The following is a 6020-nucleotide window of genomic DNA, read 5'->3' as shown; positions in this document are numbered from 1 at the left end:
ACATTCAAAATTCCACTAATAACTGAAAAACAAACAAGTCGTAATTATTCAACATTAGCATTTCAAACATATTGTTCAAAAATATTCCAAACAAAAAGCATAAAATGTGATATAACTGTGCTACCGTATCCAATCATAAGACAGTATCAAAACCAAACTACTTCATCTTAAACTACATGTAAATTTTCCACTAAACTATCCCAAACTATGTCATCTTGCCCTTCAAGTTGCCTTTTTTCTTAATATCCTTCAAAGTCTCGTCATCACAAACGGAATGCAACTTGCCCTTTTTCTTGTTATCATTCAAAGTTTAATCATCACCAACGACATGCGACTTAGTCCTTTTCTTATTATCCTTCAAAGCCTCGTCATCACCAATGGCATGTGGCTTGCCTTTTTTTGTCAGATCCTTCAATCTACAAGTAGACTCGTCGTTACTAACTGCACGTGCTCTTTCTTTCTTCACTCCATAATCCCATAGCAATATACCTTTTCGGTTCCGTATCTTATTAATATCAATAGTTATAGGAATTCTGCTGCCTTGAATGATGTACTCAACAAATGCAATAATATAAACACCACAGTCATTACATACAAAGGTCGTGCATAAACGTTGAATAAGTTAGTATAATATCCAAATAGGAATTGATGTACAAAAATGAATAAGAATCAGAAATATTCAATAATAATTTACGTGTTATCTTGCATTGGCAACCCATCAACGACATGAATCTCAAAAGGATCAATGGCGGAAATTCTCATAGGATTCTCCTTTGTGTCACAAAAACCAATACGATGAAGGAAATATGGGAGCAACACTGAGTATGGCTCAATTGATCTCCGAACTGCAATATTCTGTCGTGCGCCACTCATGGAATCGTATATATAAATGCGCAGATCTTTGAATGACAGTCTCAGCACTATCCAGTGCCATTTATCAGGCAGATTTATAGGGAAAAGGACTTCATCAACAGTACACCAAGGAACCTTACATCTTAAAAAATATCCAAGTATATACTCAACAATTGGATCTTTTCCAGTAATCAAATTCATGTCTCTGTTTTTCTCCAAAAACTCTTTATACAAATTCTAAATCAAGCAGTTAAATCAACAGTCGGTAGTTGTGAATCTTACTGGAACATAAACACCGTACTTCCCTTTCATTCTCAAATAGTAAAAAATGACATCAATATGCTGAAATATGAAGAATAAACACACATAGTCATAATCTATCTGTAATTACAACATGGAGAAAAGAAAAGAAATGGCATTTATGCTAACACATTAACATCAATATGCTGAAATATGAAGAACCATTATAATGTTGACTTACTGAATCACACGGAGATAGGCCGGGATATGCAAATGTGAAGAACCATTTTATTCTCCAATATCATCAACTCCAAATTCAAAGATTTTATTAAGCATATTTCTAATCTCTGTATAAATACCTTCCTTGGTTAATCGTGATAAAAAGATATGGTTCATAACACGAAACAAGAAAAAAAAACTGAAACATAAAACTTACGGCGCATTAGTCCTTAAGCCTCTATTGATAAAAATGTTCCACTTACACAATATATTGAAATCAACAGGATTGTCAACATTTCTTAAAAAGGATACTTTATAGTGATGATGGACTTATTTGGCTTATTTATCAAGATGGGCTTCTTTGACTTAGTTTTATTTAGAGCGATTTGGATGCTGCCACTAGAGTCAAATATGTTCTTAAATGGTAACTTCATGATCCCTGGTGGTTTTCTTTCTCTAGGGATCATTTCAGATGTGTCATGATCAATAACAACCAAACGATCTCCCTCCATAGTAGCAACATTTTTCTCCATTCCTAAACAATCACCCTGTACAATATTCTGATCAAAATACTTTTGGGTGATTGCAGCGATTTCAGCCTCAGCATCGCTAGTCCAGCCATTGTCCTCACCAACTTCCTCACAACTATTTTTACCAGCAACTCGTACAGAATCCTCCACCTAACCCCTTATATTAGTAGTATCGTTTCTTCACTTCTACAATATTAACTACACTATCACTATCTATATTATTTTTGTCACAACATTGTTGTGTAATTGCAGTGATTTTAGGCTCGGTATCCTCAATCCAAGCTTCGTCATCACTAACTCTTTCACTACTTTTACCAGCTTCATTAAGGGTGGCATGTGGGGCGGTTAGGACCGGGCTCGGCCCAGGACCGCAAGTCCAAATGGGCGGTAGGCCTAAACAGTCCTAACCGGATAGGACCGGGACCGTGGGGAGGTAGGCTGGGTAGTGGGTCGGTCCCATAGGCGAGGCCCGCGAGGCCGGGACCGGTTGGGACTGGGACCGGCTGGGAAGTGGGTTGGTTCAAGCGGTCCTAAACAGGCCTATCCGGGCCCAACGGCTAATTTATTTTTAAAAAACAATCTCCCACATTATAGTCGTTATGGCATTTAAAAATATGATTATTTTACCTGCCAAAATAGTCGTTGGTTGTTTATAGCCGTTGGCTATTTGCAAAATAGCCATTTAACCCCCCCCAAATTTTGTTTTAACCCCAAACTTTTTATAATTATATTTTTTCCCTATTTTTAACTATAAATACCCCTCATTCTTTTATTTTTCTCACAAAATCATCAATCTCTCTCTAATTTTCTTCTATAATTGCTTACTTTATTATTACAATTTGTGCAAAATTATGAAGTTGGTGAATTGAAATCTTCAAGTCTTCAACGATAATTAATTTTTAACAAGTTATTCGTCAATTCGGTAACTCATTCCAACTCTTACGGAGAGTCAATTTTGTCATAATATTACACCCGGTGAACAATTAAACCATGAATATATGAATGATCTTTATGGTAATCCAACTATTGATGAAAATGGTGATGAAGAAATAGATTTTGATGAAACACAACCGGATGACGATACACCCACTAGTCCTGCTCCTGAAGTTAACCCAACTAATAATAATCCAAATGATGCCCCGTCTGACCCTCCTGTTACTGCCCTTACTTTTTTTAGACAACCTTCTAAACGGGCAGAAACATCTGTTGTTTGCCCAATGTTTACTCAACTAATAGAAAAAAATAGGGCTAAGTGTAAAACTTGTGGCAAAGAGTTAGTTTTTAAATATGTTGGAAGTCGGGGGGCGGAAAGTTTGACTAGACACATATTGCTACACCCTCAAGATAAAGCTAGATATTTTCGTATGAAAGCTTTGGCCGAGGGGACAAGTGCACCTAGTCAGGCTGACCTTAGTACCGGGTCAAATTAATTTCAATCGGGAATTAATACTGTTACCGGTGGTATTTTATATTATGATCAAAAAAAAGATCGGGAAGAATTGGCAAAAATAGTTACTGTTATGTGCTTACCCTATAGTTTCCTTTCTAACCCTCACTTTGTGTATTATATTAGAAAAGTTTATAATCCTACTTATACAGGTTTTCCTCGCACAACCATAAAGAGCGATATTTATAAATATAAACATGAATATGAACAATATTTGTACTATTTATTTACTCATATAAATTGTCGTGTTGCTATTACAACTGATATTGGTAGAAGTGGTAATAACTATGATTACCTTACTGTTATCAGTCATTGGATTGATGAGGATTGGATAATGCAAAAGCACATTATTGCTTATAGAATAATTAATTCACGTCACACATGACAGTTTATTTCTAGTACGGTTACAGATATTTGTAGATATTTTTGCATTAGTGATAAAATAATATCAGTTTCAATGGATAATGCTACTAGTAACACAAATGTTGTAGCCTTGCTTACCACTACACTAAGTCCTGCATTTAGTAATATTTTTCATGCTAGATGTATTTGTCATATTTACCATTTAATTGTGGGTGATGGTATGCGAATTTTAAATGTTGAAATTGAAAAGGTTAAAATGACTCTTAATTGGCTTTTTTATTCAAACCGTAGAAGTAGACTTAGAGAATATTTTAAAAGATATGATGAATTTGGCCTAAGAGAAAGAAAGGTTCCTAAACCTTGTCCAACTAGATGGAATTACATGTATGAAAGTTTAGTTGTTGCATATAAATATTGAAACCCCACAAACTCAATGTTTAATGCTCATGTAAGTGATGATGATGAGCACCTTACAAATGCTGATTTGGCTAATGTTAAAATACTTGTAAATTTTTTAGAAAAATTTTATATTGCTACAAATGAATTTTTTGGGCAATATTATCCTACTATTTCTAACTGTTTAGTTTATATTGCAGAACTTGCAAATTTGTTTGATCATTTTTCAGAGGGTGGGAAAATTTATCAACTTGCTATTGATTCTATGAGAAAAAAGTTTAAAAAATATTTTTTTTCCTATTTCCCCTATTTATGGTGTTGCTGCATTGTTAAATCCTACTATGAAATTAGGAGGTCCTCAATTTTGGTATGAAACTGTTTATAATGGTTTAGCACTTGAAGATGAGGAGTTGTCTAAACTTCCAGACGCAATAGCCTCAATTAAAATAAATGTTCAAAATATTTATAATGCTTATCAAGTTGCATTAGATCATGCTAGACCAAATGTTCCAACTCATTCTTCTTCTAGTTATCAATCATCTAAAAGAACTGCAGGAGTAAGAGCACTTAGTGCTTGGGCGGGGTTCAGGGGTACTCAAGGTTCTAGTACTAGTAATTTTTCACAACTAAATGAGCTTGAAATTTATTTATCGCAGGGAATTGAGGAAGTGAATTCCGACGGCTCCTTTAATATTTTGGAATGGTGGAAGGACAAAGAAAAATACTTTTCGATTCTTTCAAGAATGACCCGAGATATTTTAACTATTCAAGCTTTAATAGTGGCATCAGAGAGCGCTTTCAGTCAAGCAAGACTTCAACTCGGTGATTATAGAGCGTCTATGAGGGAGAGCTTGAAAAAATTAGTACTTTTCAGAGATTGGATACGTTCGGAAAGAAAAAATGTTAGACTTGCTGAATCACAACCAGAGGTAGACGAAGCTTACGAAGAAATGCTAGCTGAATTTGCGGAGGATGCTGCTTCGCCCAGAAGCGGTGATGACCAAGCTTCTTTTCTGCCACCACCAACGGAAATTTCTCCGGACCTTGAAGGATTTATGAAATTTGAAAGAGATACCGTGTAACTTATATGAACAAAAATTAATATATAACTTGTATTTTGGCACATCTTGATTAGTTTCTTTTTATTCTCAATGGTGGTATTAGCACCTTGTTGTGCTCATTCCATAGGGGGGGGGAGGAAGACTAAGAAAGATATTGCCATTTTTTTTAATGCTATAATAAAATTATAACATATTGCTTTGAATATCTCTTTAAAATATTTTTGTCTTTAAATTTGAATTAAAGAATTTAGGTCACAATTCTATAATATAATTTACAAGGAATTGCCTTAGATATTGTTATTACCATTTTTTTCCTCTAACTTCTATAAAAAAAATTAAAAATAAAAAGTATCCATTGGGCCCATTTAGGTCCACTTGGGCCCACTTAGGCCCGGGATCGGCCCACTTAACTCGGGACCGTTAGTTCATGGTTCCGGTCCCGGACCGGTTCCAATAAAAAGCCGCGAAATCCAGGACCACTTAGGACCTGCCCACTTAGGACCGGGACCGGCCCACATGCCACCCATAGCTCCTATAGAATCCTTCAGCACACCCTCCATAACATCAACAGTTTGCTCTAGACCTACCTCAGTGCCAATATTTTTCTTTACAACTTCCTCACTGTCAATATTTTTCTCCATAACTTCCTCACTACCAAAATTATTCTCTGCAACTTCCTTTTCAACAAAATAATCATGACGAATATTACCAGTATCATGATGGTCATGACTATTATGAAAGTCGTCGTCTTTTATATCACCCTGTTCAGGAAAAATATATAAAAAGTTGTCAAGATTATAGTAACAGGTAAAAATAACAAATAAGCATAATCATGAGAATACCTTTGAAGCATCGCGTTCATCTAGAGCTTTAAAAACCTTTACAAATAAGGAAATCATTAACTGCTCCAAC

The sequence above is a fragment of the Nicotiana tomentosiformis genome, chromosome 8, assembly GCF_000390325.3.
Source record: "Nicotiana tomentosiformis chromosome 8, ASM39032v3, whole genome shotgun sequence".
In the NCBI taxonomy this organism is placed as follows: Eukaryota; Viridiplantae; Streptophyta; class Magnoliopsida; order Solanales; family Solanaceae; genus Nicotiana; species Nicotiana tomentosiformis.
This window is presented reverse-complemented; position numbering follows the sequence as displayed.